We start from the raw sequence: 18,626 nt of genomic DNA, 5'->3' as shown, positions 1-18,626 counted from the left end.
CTGGGCTGCGATGGCCGTTCCCCTGGTGACATGGGGGAGCCGCTGCAGTATAGGCCTCCTCTGCACGTGGGGAGTGTCCCACATGCCCGTGCTGGTGTCCTAGTCTCAGGGCGACCCGTAGTGGAGGGGGTCCGGCAGCCCCAGCAATCCTGGGCTGCGGACAAAGGGTAACCTGCCCGGCGATGGGGGGGGGGGGGGTGTCTCTGGCGGCGGCCCTGGACAGCTGATGATGGCGGCTGGAGCAGCCCTGGCCCCTGAAAATGTCGGAGCGGCGGCGCACGTGCTCAGCCCGCATGGCGGCCTCTTCCTAGGCAGCAGCCCCAGACAGCTGAGGGCAGTGTAGAGCCGCTGCTGCCCTTCTCACTGTGGTCCCCGGCAGGAGAGGTAGACGGCGGGCAGCGTGGAGGCGAGCGGCATCCCGGCTCCCCTGGCTGCAGCGAGTGGCGTCCCGGCTCCCCTGGCTACAACGAGCGGCGTCCAGGTTTCCCTGGCTGCAGCGATCCCGGCTCCCCTGGCTACAACGAGCGGCGTCCAGGTTCCCCTGGCTGCAGCGATCCCCACCACGAGCACCTCCGAGGCCCCTGCATCATCCCCAGGTGAGTGGAGGTGGTCGGGAGGTTGCCAGTGGGGGAATTAGGGGAAAAGAAGAGAAAAGGACTGGAGCCCTGTGGCCGTGGCAACCTCGCATGGTGCCATCTTGGTGTTACATATTGTTATGTTACATAAAACAATCGTTCCTGAATTTTGGATCAATGAAACAATCGATAGAACTATCGCTCATAGTCGATCAGCACCATTAACTGTACCCAAACCAATCGATCAAATGGTCGATCATTTGGGAGTTTGTACTGTTCCTTTTCCATTGGCTGAGCTCTAATTCAATTATCAGAATACTTACTTTTTGCCAATTGCAAGGGTGCTGTGATTAACATGTTAATTGTGGAGCACTTTTACCACTGGTGTGATTCGATTAACATCAGTTCAGGAAAGCGCAGCATGCTGTGTTCTTTGTGCGCTTGTGATTTGCCACTTTAAAACTTCAATAGCTGCTGAAACTCATGGAAAAACTTGCACTTGTTTTTAAATGAAGATCGCAATCGCATCACAGTGCTTCTTTAATGGCTATTACAATTTGTGGTGTAAACGGGCCCTAACAGTGATATGACCATTTTGGGTGGGTTAGACCCAATTACCCCCATGAGTATATCGCTTTATCGTCTCTTACTGTTCGGTAACTCAGAAGAGTATTTAAAGGGTCACTCCACTTTAGTTCAACCATCTGCATGACAAATGTAATCACTGCACAAGCTATTTTGTAGCTCAATGCCATTGAATGTTATATTTCAACTTTGATCTGCAGCTGCTGTAACTACATTTTTTAAACTTAAGAAACTTGTTGGAAACCATGGCTACAGTATTCAGCTCACTGCAAAAATTAACAAGAATTCTCTCTTTATTTTATTTGTTAAGTCTGTACAAAGCAAAACAGGGTTTTGTATTTTTTTGCATCCCTAAAGTCATGTACACACATGAGATACAAATCTTTGGCAAACGATTAATGAACATCAGCAAATTATTGTTGTAAAAAAGTTTATAAAAGACCTCCAAAGATAACAACAAAAGATATTTGTTTCTCAGTCTCTCAAATCCCTCCTGGAAGATCTGGTCTGCTGAAAAGGTTCCTTTCCACAATGTGTGTATGATACGGCATCACTATATATCTCTTAACGGTTGTGTGAACAGCACAAGCATGAAGCGGAAGGAAGTAAATGGACTATAAAAACATTTCTTGGGTCTTTTGCATGAACTGATCATTTGCACAGCATAATTAGAACATCCGTCGCACAAACATTCCAGTCAAACCCAGCAGCAGATTGATTCTAAGTTTTCCAAAGATTTTTATCTCATGTGTGCACACAATGTTGGTACCCCAATTGCTTTGCTGGTCTTATTGCAGTCTTGAGTGTTGGTCTTATTGGCAGTACCCATTTTAGTATTTTCACTGGATTATCACTAATAACTCTTCATAGTCCATAAAAAGTAATATACATGATTTTTGCAATTGCTGAACAGACACTTGTTGTCAGGGTGAAAAGTGCTGCGTGTGTTTGTTTAACCATTTCAGCCCGGGGGAATTTTTACCTTATGCATCAGAGCAATTTTCACCTCCCTTTCATTCACTAATAACTTTATCACTACTTAACACAATTTATTGATCTATATCTTGTTTTTTCCGCCACTAATTAGGCTTTCTTTGGGTGGTACATTTTGCTAAGAATTATTTTTTTTATAAATGCATTTTAACAGGAATAATAAGAAAAAAATGGAAAAAAATCATTATTTCTCAGTTTTCGTCCATTACAGTTTTAAAATAATCCATGCTACCATAATTTAAACCTATGTATTTTATTTGCCCATTTGTCTCGGTTATGACACCATTTAAATTTTGTCCCTATCACAATGTATGGCACCAATATTTTTTTTTTTTTTTTAAACCAAATTTTTATTTAGAATGAAAAAGGCATATTGTCATACAGCATAACATTACAATATCCATACTGATTTAACATCTACAAGAGAGAAACATTTCAAGAACATTTACAGACCTATTGCTAAAGTGATCTGCAAAGTCTACAACATCCAGCAAATCAGATTATCTTGCTCCATTCGAGTCAAAGAAAATAACTATTTATGTTGATAGCCGTTTCATTCACTTTTCCCCCTTTATACCCCCCCCCCCCTCCCCACCCTTTGAATTCAACTTGCCCTTTACTGTCTGCTTCTCCTAGGATTCTGTAGTCTGTGTCGTCTGTTGACCTAAGAGCTCTAAACTACAACTCCCCCCCCCCCCCCCCCCGAGTATGTTCATTTTGCTAAGGGGTTCTCACCAATTTCGTTCTCCCTTATGTTCAGGGGTTATTTTCTCCCTCCTTTTAACCTTCCGCCATGGCGCCAATATTTTATTTGGAAATAAAGGTGCATTTTTTCCGTTTTGCGTCCATCACTATTTACAAGCTTATAATTTAAAAAATGTTCGTAGTATACCCCCTTCACATGCATATTTAAAAAGTTCAGACCCTTAGGTAACTATTTATGTTTGAGGTTTTTTTTATTGTAATTTTTTTTTTCTCCACAAAAATTTTATTTGGGTAATATTTTGGTGTGGGAAATAAACAGTTAATTTTTAATGTTATTATATGTGTACATTTTAATGTAAAATGTTTGCAGATGTAGTTTTACTATTTGGCCACAAGATGGCCACCTTGAGTTTTTTTTCTCCTTGTGCTTCTCGATCACCGGAAGCACAATGAGGACGGGGAAACTTTTTTTTTGCAGAAAGACTGAAGCCTCTAGTAAGAGAGCTTCGGTTTTTCTGATGGGGACACGGATCGGTGATCGGGAACCATGTTCCCGTTCACTGATCCCAGGGCTACCGGGGGACAGCACGGGTGCAAGGGGGCGCGCCCGCGATCGCGCGCGGGAGTGTGAAAAGGGCGGTACCGCAGCAGAGCAGCCGCCTGGACGTAAGGATCACGTCCGGGCGGCTGAAAAGGTTAAAGTGGTATAGAACCCAAAATTTCTTCTTTGCTCTAAAAGATTATTTACTGCATGTAATATACGACCACTTTATTTATTTACTTTTTGCAGAATAGCATTCAAAGGGTTAAAACACAGGACTTACTTTTTTAATAGAATGCTCCCTGCAGGGAGATCCACATCTGAACTGATGATAACATTATCTTGTGTTTACTTAATTATAGCAGAGAGGAATGTAAACATTTCCTGACTGTGCAGAAACTTCTTCTAATGTGTCCACAACTGATACACTGCTCAGAAATCATTACTGGGTACATTACAATATAAAATGCAGTGGCAGCTTCCAGAGCAAATGCAACTGTACTTTGGGAACTTGTAATTTCTAAATGAATAATAATACTTCTGCACGACAGCAAATATGATAACTGTATGGGATATAAAAAGTAGGAAGACACATTTTTATTGAATATTATGTCAGTGTTTAATACTGCTTTAAGATGAATGCTGGACTGTCAACAATGGCTGTCTGTGAAACAGCAATATCACAAAACATATCTTGATTAATGTGCATTTAGGTAGTAAATTCTTTCTCTATGCTTCTAAAATATGTATACTTATTTTATTTAGTTGGTTAGCATTGTGGATACTAAAATAACTTTATCAGGCCTTGATCAATAGTGTATCATGCTAACTTATTAATTGTATCTCCATTTTAAAGGAAACCTGAAATGAGAGGTATATGGATGCTGCCATATTTATTTTCTTGGTATTATTATTATTATTTAGTATTTATATAGTGCCGACATCTTCCGCAGCGCTGTACAAAGTATATTTTTTTGCCACTTAAACTGTCCTTCAAAGGGGCTCACAATCTAATACCTACTGTAGTCATTTGTCTAAGTATGTATCGTGTAGTGTATATATCGTATTCTAGGGCCAATTTAGGGGGAAGCCAGTTAACTTACCTGTATGTTTTTAGGATGTGGGAGGAAACCAGAATACCTGGAGGAAACCCACGTAGACACAGGGAGAACATACAAACTCCTTGCAGATTTTGACCTGGCTAGGATTTGAACTGGGGACCCAGCGTTGCAAGGCGAGAGCGCTAACCACTACGTCACCATGCATTTTCTTTTAAGCAATACCAGTTGCCTGGCAGACCTGCTGATCCTCTGCCTCTAATACTTTTAGCCATAGACCCTGAACAAGCAAACAGCAGATCAGATGTTTCTGACTTCATTGTCAGATCTGACAAGATTAGCTGCATGCTGGTTTCTGGTGTTATTCAGACACTACTGCAGTCAAATAGACCAACAGGGCCGCCAGACAACTGGTATTGTTTAAAAGGAAATAAATATGGCAGCTTCTACAGTATATACTTTTTACTTTAGGTTCCCTTTAACAAACTGGCTTGTTACCTTTTTATGTACAGTAGAGCTGATACACTTTACTGATAGCTGAAAGCCGCAGTTTGTGCTGCTTGCTGGTTAGATCATATCTTTTGATATTGTTTTCATTGCTTCTACAGTTGTAAATGGACTCTCTGCACACCTTATCCTTCTTCTATTCAGGTGCTGATAAAAGCTGCAAATGCAGAGTACGGGAGTAAAGCTATGTACACACGGTACAGGTCTGAACTGGGCACTAGCGGACATTAAAGACCACTATGGCCGAGAATCTGGAGTAAGACCAGCATGTTTTCAGCCACTGCCCAATGTCTGCTAAAGGTCCAGCATGCAATCCCCTAACCCTAAGTAAAAAACCTTGCTCCAAACAAATTAGGCCTAAAATAATCATACAAACCAATACAATTCATACGATGAATATCAATACAGTACATGTTTTTAGGAAATGCACTCAAAAATGTCTAAGCTTTGTATTTTTATTGTGTTTGATAGAGAATACTATGGGCTCGATTCACAAAGCGGTGCTAACCCAGTTAGAGACTTTAGGCATGATAACCATTGCACCATGCTGGTGAAAAGCCAGTTTAGGCGTGATAAGTTTAGGTGTGATAAGTTTAGGCATGATAAGTTTAGGCATGCTAAGTTTAGATAAGTTTAGATCGCTTGCAAAGTCCGGCACGCAAAGCAGCGCCATTAAACTCTATGCGAAGGGCACCAGACTTTGCTAGCGCAAAACTTTTGATCAGCTGTGCACTGCGGTACTAATCCAGTTGGTGCTTAAACTTATCACGCCTAAACTTATCACACCTAAACTTAACATGCCTAAACTTATCACACCTAAACTTATCACACCTAAACTTATCATGCCTAAACTGAGTTTAGGCGTGATAAAGGGCTTTTCACCAGCGTGCTAACAGTTAGCACTGCTTACTGAATCAAGCCCTATATATTTTGAAGCATTATATAGATATTCATGGATGTAGATACATTTTTCATACTAAGAACTGATCATGTTTGTATCAGTTTGTCTTTATCTAAACCCCTACTTGTTTGGAAAAAGCAAAATTTCCGAGCACCAACCAGCTTGCAGAAGCAGCCAGACACCACTTTATTGCATCCCCAATAAACACAGACACATAACACTACAAGGGATGTAATAAAGTGGTGACTGCTTTTTGCAAGCTGATTGGTGCCCGGAATGTTTTCTCTTTCGTTGCAATTCAGCTGTCTGGTCTTTTGGAGTCACAACCGAGCACCAGTATGATGAGGTCACTGCAAACATTTAGTGCCGGCCAAACAATATTCTTGCTAAATTGTTTGGAACAAGATTTTCCACTTAGTGGAGATCTTTATCTTTTTATTTAGTTTAAGGCTGGTTTCACACCAGGACGTTGCGTTTTAGGGGACGTTTTGGTCGTATAACGTGCCCCAAACGCAACGCCTGGTGCTCTCTAATGTGGACGTCAGAGTGAGCCGCGTTGTGCAGCTCACTCTGGCATCCGTGATGCCGTGATGCGCACTCTTGGACGCATGCGGCATCATGTAGTCCCGCCTGGCCAATCGCCGCACAGAGCGGCCGCTCCAGGAAGTAAACACTGCACGTCACTGAGTGCAGTGAATATTAATTAGCCATGTGCTTGGCCGCTCTCCTCTCCTCCCCAACATTACAGCGCATGTGCAAGCAGTCTAACGCGGCTCTGCCGCTTATAAAGTACTGCATGCGGTACGTTCGGTTATGGCGCAGCGTTACTGAGTAACGCAACGTGGGCACTGTGAACAGCCCATTGATTTTTCATTGCTGTGCGGTGGGGTGCGTTACAGGCTGCTCTAACGTGCGCCTGTAACGTCCCACTGTGAAACCAGCCTAAAGGTCTATACACGCGCTCTACAAAAGTCGCTCTGATTAAAAAAAAGTAAAAGTTGCGGAAACGACTTTACCGACAACAAAAACAAATGACAAGTCTTTCTGCCAACATTTTCCTCTCACTGATATTGTAAACAACCAACTCTTTTAAATACTGTGTGCGGAAGTGATCATGCTCTACATTTTTTTACACGATTGTGGTCCAATACGGCAAAATCTGTCATTTATAGAACAACTTTAATTGAGCTTGTTTACGAGGCATTGGGTTCGTCAGCTGACTCGGTTGCCCCAGGGCTGACTTTGCTGTGGTGGTAGGGGACCACCGGGCTACCTTTTTCCCAGGGCCCTGTGCCACTTAAATCGGCCCTGAAGTCAGGTTAGAATCAGAAATGTGCAATCTGCTTATACCGGTAAATATATTCCTAACATTTGTATAGATAGGGATAGCATGGTTGAGAACCAATGTTTGAAACAACCAGTTGCTGGGTTTCACTAATATCTATTGAGTCATTTAACCATTAAAGAGTAACTGTCAGGCTGCAAAAGCTAATTTAAACCTCTATTCTCCTGTGTTAAACAGTTTAGAAGGAAGCCAAAAAGGCAATACTGAAGTTAAAAATCTCTCTTACTTTTGATGTGTGCTAAACAGCAAGGCTGTTAGACCCAAGCTCTTAAGAGGCCAAGAGGCCGCATACCATACTGCAAAGCATTCTGGGGCTGCTTCTTCCCACCTTGGGTCCTCCCCTCTGCTGCTAGTGAGAGGTTACAGGCTCATGTTACAACAGCTTGTAATGCAGTCCAGCTCACAGCACTGAAAAATCTATGGGCAGAGTATACTGCATGAGTCCACTATTGTTCCTAGCCACATGGCTAATTAATATTCACTGCACAGTAGTGTTGTCTTTTTTCTGAGATGAATCATCAGGAAGCAGGGAGGACATGACCACACATTTGGCTTCATAGGAGACAGACAAACATGGAACCTGCCATGAGCTGTCAGGAGCATCATTCTCTGCAAATACTATATAAAAATTCTGTGAAATCCAAACGTGGACAGTGAAATGCATATGTAATGTAAGTACAGCCAATCTTTAGCTACTGATATATGTGTTTTTTTTCTCTGAGACCTTATACCTAACAGCTCCTCTTTAGACCTACAGTATATGTAACAGAGATAAATAAATAAATCAATGTAAATGCGTAAATACTATAATTACAATCAATGCTACTTGTTCTTATCATAGAAACAGGACTGGACATCTCGAGTGGCATAGGTTACTTTGCAAGAACCACACAAATTAACATGAAATGCTCCCCACATATCTTAATATCCCTACTTAGGCCAATTTGACAGTCAAGAACTATGTGAGCTGGAATTGTTCGGGTGGCAGAGGCCCATGCCTGTGAGGTTGTAATGAGCTTACCTTTCACCGGCGGGTCCCGCGGCGTCTCCGGTGGTGAGATTTCTGCTCCGGCGTCTTCTGAGGACAACCCCGGCATCCCTCCGACGTCTCCAGCGGTGCATCGGGGGTCTCGCATGCGCAGTTCCTCCTGTCGGCCGTGCGCAGGGCAGAGCAACTTTTACAAGCTGAGGAGGCGTGTCTGACAGGAGGGGCTGTCATCCTGGGGGCTGGGTCTGCTCTGCATCCTGGGTATATTAGGCCAAGTGAGTCAGTTGCTCACTGGCCTTGATACTAATCAGTTCGCTGGTTCTTGGCCTAATCAGTAAGTTTCGAGAGCTACATTAATATATTGTGTAGACGCACAATATATATGTACTCTAGTTAGTCAGTCTTGTTATTTTGGAATTTTATTATATATTATCGTAATATTTTGAAGTAACATCTTATTGTATATTTATCTGTGTACCGACCTCTTGCCTGCCTCTTGACTTTGCTCTTATCTTGTCCTTCTGTGCCTCAGCCATCTGATACACGTGTTTGACTCAGCCTGTCCCTGACTACGTTTTTGTCTAATCCTTCGATTACGACTGACATCTGACTTACGTGTATGACCCTGCCTGTTTATTGACTACGTTATTGCCTTGCTACTCTGTACTTTGATACCTCTGACTTTGTGTACGACTGCGGCCTGATCCTGACTAAGCTTTACGCACTACTGTTTGTGTTTACATTAGTATGTTACCTCATCACGTATCAGCGTGATAGAGGTCAGCTGTTCTGAGCAATACCACTCTGCATGAGGTGAAGGGGTTCAAAAAGTTGTTTTAAATTTAATTAAAATGTAAAGAAAAATCAAAGGTTAAACATAATTAACAAGATTAGATGGTTCACTTCGTATGGTATGGAGAAAACTGTACCAGGCAGCAGAGAACAACCATAGTACTTCCATACCTGATTTCATATCTGTACTTCACTTTCTTAGAAAATAGTTCTTGCTGAATTCATGGTACTTGTTATTTCCCCTGTGCCAGAGTAAGAAGCAACAAAGGGCAGTAGTATTTGTCCTCATATTACTAGTATCATGCTTTTTATGGTGAGACCGTCTCCTATGGTATGGTGTGTATAAGAAAGAATGAGAGCTATTGTATCCAAGGAAAAGTAAACAAACTACGTTGTACTTTCAGCGTTCTCAAAGCAAACAATGGATCCTCTTTTACAACACGTTTTTTGTTGTTGCGTATAAAATAGTGTGACCTTTTCTACCCCCATACATGTGACAATGATATGGTTGACTGTATTTGTTTTAGTTGCCGTTTATATTACATTATGTTTATTATTTGCATTATGGAGATGCAGCAGATACCAGTTTCTAGAATGAAATATACAGTGAGGATTGTGCACAGTTTATAAGATAGAGACATCTTACGGCTTTTCATTGTGTCAAATGAGTCAAAGGATACATGAGGCGAAATACTTGATAACAGATTTACTTACCCGGGGCTTCCTCCAGCCTCTAGAAGCCTCTGTGTCCCTCACTGCAGTTCCACCTTCAGCCTCTCTTCTGGAGTTCCCTCCTCAGGAGCCCTCGACCCAGGCTTCTGCTCACACACACGAGCATGCGTATTCACCACTTGGCGTGCGCAGAAGCCACCGACCCACCTGGGTCATGGGCCACTATGGAGGGAACCCCAGAAGAGTGGCTGAAGGCAGAACAGGGGTGTAGGACACAGAGGCTTCTAGGGGAAGGAAAAAGCCCCAGGTAAGTAAATCTGCTATCAAGTATTTCGCCTCATGTATCCTTTAAAGCACAAGTGCGCTTACTTATAATATAAATGTATAAAACCAGCCCCAAATTGCTCCTTCATCAATAATGAAATTACATTTATTTACTGATTTTACTCCCATAAAGAATCAGGACAGCCTGGCTCCCTATTGTTTATAAAGTCGTTTCCTCAATAGCAGCCTCTACTGTGCACAAGCTCTAATTTTTCTGCATCCTTGTGAGAAAGGAAGGGTGGCACAGCATTGTGAGATTGGTGCCATGATTTCTGGGCTGTGGTGGGGATTGCTGAAGTGGACGTAGATGACCAACCACTTTACCTGCCCACTGTTGTGAGGAGGATCCCGGGAGCACAGTTAAGATAGTAGGGCGGCGGGACCCAGTCTTGAGAATCCCCTTAGGTGAGGGAGTGTGGGGTGCATTTGCGCATTAGGTGTTGGGGAAGATTTAGAAAAGTATTCCTTTAATAGAGCTTGACTGTGTTGAAAGGCGTTCCTGAGTCTAAACTGAACAAATCAAGTGCTGACAATCTAATCTGAGAGGTGTGGTTTGATTTTGAACTTCCTGTGATGTAGCAGTGGTCATCCAGCCTCCCATCATATGGAAATAGTTGCCAAGTATCCTGTTACACATCAGTACTCAATGAACTTTTGTTCATACAGCTGTGGCCCCTCCCACGAATGATACAGCTGTGGGTAGTTTCCTGTAAATGGCAGTGATCAGCATCTTTTATTATTCCAGTAGACTCAGCATCACTTGTAAGTAGACAGTAGTTACTGAGCCTCCTGGCACATGGCAAAAGAGTGTAATTGTGAGTACAATCTCACACAAATAGACCACATGATCACATATGAGCTTGTACAATCCTAAAAAAGCAGTACCCTGATTAAAAACTTGACAGTCCTGTGTTATGTTGTACACAGATCTGTGACAAGGTCCTCCAGCATCCAAGGCTGAGACACCAAAGTGCTCCCCTCCATTCCTCCCACCCCAGCTGTCACACACTGATTGCTATTAGACTAACAGGCGCCCCAGGGCCCCCAACACCATAATCTCTAGTTATCTGGCTTGCAGTCACTGCCATGTATCCATGTATATGCATTATTTCTCTCTGCTTCAAGCACTATAGGGGAATGATAGCTGAGTGAGTTGTGCGCCCCCTCCTACACGGAGCCCTGAGGCTGGAGTCTCTCTCGCCTCTGCCTCAGCCCAGTCCTGGTGGTACACACAGTAATTTTGTATCTTTGCCAGATATGAAGACAGCTTTCGTCTGTTTCCGGCCTCATATGTTTAAGCTTTGCAACACTAAAGAAAAAGCAAATATGCTTTCATCATCGCAATGTGTTATTCCTGTTTTTTCTCAACTCTTCTCTCTTGATTCCTCCGAGACAAGAGCACTCATTTATAGGTCGAGTCTGGAGATTAGGACAAGTTTAATTCAATCTAACCACAAGCTCAGAAGTCTAAGCCACACTTTTATGTATGGCTTTGTTTCTGCTTCCTATTTTGTTTATCGAAAGCTAAAGTCTGTATTCCCTTCTTATAAAATACATTTACTGTAATAGTTGTTAGGGAAATTAAAGACTGAAAGTATTGTTCTTTATATGCGTAAATGTAATGTTGATATCAGGGCCGGGCCGAGGCATAGGCTGGAGAGGCTCCAGCCTCAGGGCGCAGTGTAGGAGGGGGCGCAGAATTCATTCAGCTGTCATTCCTAATTGTGTATGAAGCAGAAAGAAATAAGAAAAGGGGATACATAGCAGTGACTGCAAGCCAGATAACTAGATATTAAGGTGTTGGGGAGGTTGTGGGCCCTGTGGCGCCTCTTAGTCTAATAGCAATCAGTGTGTGATGGCTGGGGTGGCAGGGATGGAGGGGCGCACTTTGGTGTCTCAGCCTTGGGTGCTGGAGGACCTTGTCCCTGCTCTGGTTGATATAAAGGAGGGCAGCGTCTCTCCGACTCCCCTCCACCCTTTTCTGTTCTTTCCTCAGAAAGATACATCAGATGCACACAATATCTGCCATTTATTTAACTGTGTACACTGAACACTCCTCATAATGTTGCCCAATAAGCAGTTTGTACTTTTCCCCATCCTACCTGACGAAACACTTTGTTTCATTCACTAAACAATTTACATTGCCTAATCAGTGAAATCTTATTCATTTGATTGCTTAACACATTCCAAAATAAATCGTCTCATAAGAAGTCAACTCACCTCGTAATAAATAAGAATGTAATTTTCTTTTGCTGATTTCTACTACTATCCAGAACCAAAGTTAACCTCCCTGGCGGTGCATTTCTGTCTGGAATTATGAGTCAAAAGAGGTACATTTTTTTTAAAAGAATTTCAGGCCTCCAATTCTTAAGTCATAACTCACCAAAATATGTCAGAATAAAAGCCTGGTAGACATTCTGTATATAAATAAAAGACTAGAACACAAATTTGTTGAATTAATAAATCCTATACAATAAAACGCAAGTGTCCCTGCGTCCCATGTCCAGTGCTTTTTTGCACTGCGCATGTGCATAGAGGGACGCAGAGACACTGCCGAGAGCTGGGGGCAATGACGTGCGGCAGAGAGTTCCGAGGGGGCAGGCGGGTGCGCGCGCGGGTGTGTGGGCCACCTGCGGCAGCAGGTACGTGCGAGTGCATAAGCGGCGCGCGATGTATGCGCAGGTAATTTTAAAAGAGGGAGACCAGTGCTGGGGGCACCGCCACAGCGTAGAGCCCGTTTTTAAACAGGTCTTAGGCCTAGTTTATGTAACGATTGTGGAACTTTCTCCGTGATCAGCGCACAACACGTGCGTTGACACGGCGGAAATCCTCCACAAGCGTATATTTGCAGGCACCCAGCAAAAGGTGCTACGCACCCGTAGAGGGAAAATTACTGTCGGCAGATGGCGCTGGGGAGTGTAGAGGAACCAATCCTCTGTACCTCCACAAATGCCAGACAGGAATTGTACGAAGCGCAGAACGCAATCGCAAGAGAGGCGATTGCGAATGAGACGAGCAAAGGGACAGGTTGTATGTGTGCCACCCCGCGACAGTACACACACAACAGCAGATATGAAACAGGAACGCGATCGCGAGAGGTGCGATCGCCAGACGTGACACAAGGCAGATCAGGACAGAATACGAGGTTAGCAAAGGCACAGCAAATAATACAATGACGAGATACGGAAAATAACAAACGCTAGCTAACCGCGAACACCGCACTCATTCGCAACAGTGCACGCGGTTATGCGCGGTCTCCACGTGTTAAGCACAATAGAGACAAGCACTCCTAACTAACCATTAACAGACAAACATGAATACAGAGGACGCGAGCGCTTGCTTAACGGTTACCTCACCGAGCCTCCACCAAGCGTAGCAGACAAGACAGACACACGAAAACAGGGACAAGCGAGAGATAGGATCCACAGCACTAGCGAAAAGTGGCTAACGCGATCCAGGTACAGGGTAGCAGAACAGAAGGATCCACAGCACTAGCGAAAAGTGGCTAGCGCGATCCCAGGGACAGAACAGAAGGATCCACAGCGCTAGCAAAAAGTGGCTAGCGCGATCCCAGGAGACAGAACAGAAGGATCTACAGCGCTAGCGAAAAGTGGCTAGCTCGATCCCAGGAGACAGAACAGAAGGATCCACAGCGCTAGCGAAAAGTGGCTAGCGCGATCCAAGGAGACAAAACAGAAGAGATAGCTGGTAGCAACCGCTGCACCAGCTATACTCCAAGAACAGAGATCAGAACCATTTCCTGTCGACCACCGCTGGGACAGGACAACAGCAATAGAACAAACAAACAGATAAACAATCCTAACTGCATTAGGGAATCTGCCTAGCACAGTTTCCAGGAATTACTCTAAGCTGATCCTCAAACAAAGAGCATGGCTGACACTCTCCAGAGTGTTTCACAGGAAGACTCCTTATGACCAGCCAAGCATTGTGGGAAAGACATAGTACTTATAGTACACGCCTCCAATGAATGTGGCCAGGCAATTTGCATGACAACGTATGCAAATTCCTCTGCAAGCACAAGCTGCAAAACTGACAGAAGCTCTTCTTTCCAGAGTCCTGCAGCATGCAAACCTACACAATGGTCAAAAAGCTGCCTGCCTGCACAGGCAGCTGAGCAAATCATCACAGTTTACGAATAAACTTAAAAAATTGTGAAACTGTACAAATAAGGCAGGCAGAGAGTATTATCTTTTTGGAGACAACTATGTCATTTCCCCGTCAAAAAATGACTTGCTGGTTGAATAAAAGTAACTTTAAGTAAAAATTTGCCAGGGCCATGAATAATTATTGCCAGCACTATGTATATATACACATATAGGGCACATTTCTTTTTGTTTTCCTTTTTCCCTGTGCAAAAGTTGAGGTCCACTTTAAAGATTTGTTCTGCCCCCCCCCCCCCCCGCCCCCAATGACGTCACACTGCACCGCCGCTCCTCTGCTGTGATTGGGTCCCCGGAAGAACAGCAGGGATATAGGGATCCCGGTGGCCATAGAGAATGTCAGAGAGAGAGAGGCTGGAGTCCCGCTGCACAGCACCGATCGCGCTTGGGACTCCTAAACAACATGAAAAGCAGGTATTTTGCTAGCCCGAGCTGAGCTCGGGATTACTGCTTCCTGATAAATTCTCCCATCCCGGGCTCAGGTCGGGCTTACCACCAGGGAGGTTGAAGGACACCTGAACTGAGAGGGATATAGAGGCTGCCATATTTATTTCCTTTCAACCAATACCAGTTGCCTGGCTGTCCTGCTGAGCTCTTTGGCTACAGTAGTGTCTGAATAACGCCAGAAACTAATTTAGTCAGTCTTCAGTCAGAAACATCTGATCTGCATTCTCGTTCAGGGTCTATGGCTTAGGTCTCTTTTCCACGGACGGCTGAACTACTTATTTGTCGAGCAGTTCGGCCACAAGCGTCATGTGGTTGCAATTACATATAGCTGAATAGCAAAATTCAATAACACCACACATGTCAGGTTTGACACGTGGCAGCATTACCTAGCAGTAAAAAAAAGTCTTCTGTTTCATCTGAGCACAGAAAACGCCTTGTTCAGATGCAAATACAGTACATGGGGAGCTGCCTGTCTACCAGCTGTGCAGTGCCTGTGCCCCTTGGGGGAAAGTGGTGGGGGGTCAGTGGGGGGGAGGGGGGAAGGAGGGGAGGAGACAAGCTTCAGCTTGCAAGTAGTTAAATTAATGTTTACATTGTTACATTTCAAGGGGGTGACTCCCATGACAAGCATACATTATTCAAACTATCTAAAGACTGCTGTAAGATGGCTGTAGGGTCCCTTCACACTAAAAACTTATGTATGTTACAACATTGAAGAGTAAAGTGCATTTACCCATTTACCAAGCATGAAGGGTCACTTGTCACCAGTTCTAGATTACTAAGTGCCTGGCACCTAATAGGATGTGAAAAACATGTTTTCTACCATTTTTGAAATACCCAGAACTGGGAACTCCAACAAGTAGGACAGAGAGAGGAGCAAGAAGAATATCCACCTCTGTAAGCCTGTGTAGTAGAAACCTGATCATGACCCTGAAAGCCTTAATACCGAGTCACCCAATAATGAATAAGAGATCCCAGGTCCAGACCACATCTCCAGCACAACCCACAGAGAGGCAGATTAAGCTTATTAATAAGTAGTGGTGTTCTATGCCAGTGCCTGAAGACATTGTACTTATTATATTGTACATAAATGAGTTACTGTGCACCTGTCTCTTTAAATATTCCGGTATTTTATTCCGTTCTTTAGCCAAAGATAAACAGTGTAGCCATAAACAAAAGCATGACAGTCAAACCTGTTCGGTGGATGGTGCTGCGGTGAACAAGGAAAGGGTGACCAGGGGATGATAGGACGGCACTACAGCCGTTTCACGCCGATCAGGCGCTTGCTCACATGCGTGTCCATTCCTGGACTCAGCAATATCAGGTTTTGGAGAGGCACACCAGCATGAGAAAATTCAAGTTCGGCTAGCACACCAATATCAATTTTCCAGGATTTAAAAGTAAGAAATATATTAATTTAAAGGATTATAATAAAGTGGACTTGTTTCCCAAATATGGACTGTCCCTCCAAAAGAGGGACAGTTGGGAGCTATGCATAAATTACTGCTCTATGACCTGATTTCTGTTGTCCACTAAATCAAGGCGTGTTAGTGACACTTTCTAAGCTAGGATAGAAACACTCCCTGGACTGATCATATTTTGATTACAAAGTTTTTGGCTTGCCCCAAATTCTGAGTTTGCACACATTTATACACCATCGTTCATTTTCTTATGTTATGGTGTGACTGAAACGTGTATGAGGTCTTAACCACATGTTGAAAGTCCAAATGGTTTTGTTGGAAACTGCAGAGGTATTAATACATTTGGTTAATGATTTGAAGTGATTGTGTGCTTAATACCAGTTATTAAGATTAATTATTTATCTAGGTTAGAATCACATTAGACCATATCTTCTCGCTTTTCTTTACACTCAATGAGTGCAAAAGAGTTCAGTTTAGTAACAGATTGACAAGAGACTTGAATATTACTGTTTTCATTCCTTTTAAACGTAAATTACTAAGATGCACTAGAACATACTGAAAAGCTGGCCACACATGGGTTAATTATGGTTCGATATCCCAAGCCAATTGATCCCTACCTAATTGGATTTCCAACAGATAATGATCGATTCTTACCCTACATGACAATTTCAATTTTGATAGATTTCAGCAGAAATATGTTGAACAAATAAACCACAAATGTCGTACTGCATGATGCAGTGAAACACTATGAGCCATTGACACACCACTGCTTCTTCCCCACCCCCATCCACACAAAGTTTTTTCGACTTGTTCAGTCATATTTTTGAAGCTGTGTTTTTGGAATACACACATCAGACCATAGTCTTTTGAAAATGAAAGATCACAGACCAATTTTACCCCCTTCCATGTAGTATGAGAGCCATACCTTCACAGTCTATTCTATGGAGCTGAACTCCCCATCAGAAAAAAAATCTTTGCAAGATGCTGCACACACAGATGCTGTACAGACACAAAAGATCAGTATCTGCAAAAGATCTGTTCCTGCCAAAAATCCATTCCTGCAAATTGCAATGATAGTCTATGAGATCTGCAGATCATCATACACACATGATTTAACTGACATTCATCTGCAGATCAAGCAATCATCCGCAGATCTGAAAATCCATCCTGGTGGATCTGATCTGCAGATGAATGTCAGTTAAATCATGTGTGTATGATGATCTGCAGATCTCATAGACTATCATTGCATTTTGCAGGAATGGATTTTTGGCAGGAACAGATCTTTTGCAGCTACAGATCTTTTGATTGTGTGCAGCATGTTTGTGTGCAGCATCTTGAAAAGATTTTTTTCTGATGGGGAGTCCAGCTCCATAGAATAGACTGTGTAGGCATGGCTCTCATACTACATGAAGGGTGGTAAGATTGGTCTGTGAGCTTTCATTTTCCAAAGACTATAGTTTGATGTGTGTATGCACCTTATGTCTGCCTTAGCAGTTGCTGAAAAGTGAAATTCATTCCCTGATTCACAGACACAGGTATCCCCAGATAGGGATGCAATAAATTCCACCTAAAGGTGCATGTCCAACATGGCAACCCAAAAATACTCTGCCAGCAGCTAGCCAAACAACACCATCTAGCAGCTGTTTAACATTCTGCACACTATAAGCTATCTAAAGGATGCTACACTTGAAAATGCCATTTATAGGTAAGGTATAGTAAAGATGATGTGTGAAATATACTAATCTGTTCCTGTTTCCATCCTTGTTACAGAAAACACTGCCTTAACTCTTGTTGTCTTCCCCATCCTTCCAGATAGTATGCCTGTTTCTTGTCATTCCTGTATGTTTTGTACTATTATTACGCTTGTTTTCTATGAGATCTCTGTATGAAGAAGAGGGGGCTACAGTATATAACTCAATAACAATAACAACAGGCCTTTGCTTTTTCCTGCAGATACAGTGGAGGAAATAATTATTTGACCCCTCACTGATTTTGTAAGTTTGTCCAATGACAAAGAAATGAAAAGTCTCAGAACAGTATCATTTCAATGGTAGGTTTATTTTAACAGTGGCAGATAGCACATCAAAAGGAAAATCGAAAAAATAACCTTAAATAAAATATAGCAACTGATTTGCATTTCATTGAGTGAAATAAGTTTTTGAACCCCTACCAACCATTAAAGGCTCATACACACATCAGACTATAGTCTTTGGAAAATGAAAGATCACAGACCAATTTTACCCCCTTCCATGTAGTATGAGAGCCATACCTACACAGTCTTTTCTATGGAGCTGAACTACACATCACAAAAAAATCTTTGCAAGATGCTGCACACAAACATGCTGCACATACTCAAAAGATCAGTATCTGCAAAAGATCTGTTCCTGCCAAAAATCCATTCCTGCAAATTGCAATGATAGTCTATGAGATCTGCAGATCATCATACACACATGATTTAACTGACATTTATCTGCAGATCAGACAATCATCCGCAGATCTGAAAATCCATCCTGGTGGATCTGATCTGCAGATGAATGTCAGTTAAATCATGTGTGTATGATGATCTGCAGATCTCATAGACTATCATTGCA

At 42.9% G+C, this 18,626-nt stretch overlaps 1 protein-coding gene across 1 annotated transcript in view; it reads left to right on the top strand.

Moving 5' to 3' along the window:
• SLC5A1 (solute carrier family 5 member 1) overlaps nt 1-18,626 on the top strand; it is an 80,510-nt gene that overhangs the window by 11,831 nt on the left and 50,053 nt on the right. The gene's annotated exons all lie outside the window — the stretch shown is intronic.

Source organism: Hyperolius riggenbachi, chromosome 1 (assembly GCF_040937935.1).
Source record: "Hyperolius riggenbachi isolate aHypRig1 chromosome 1, aHypRig1.pri, whole genome shotgun sequence".
NCBI lineage: Eukaryota > Metazoa > Chordata > Amphibia > Anura > Hyperoliidae > Hyperolius > Hyperolius riggenbachi.
The sequence above is the reverse complement of the archived record's forward strand: the minus strand, read 5'-3'. Positions and strand labels throughout refer to the sequence as shown.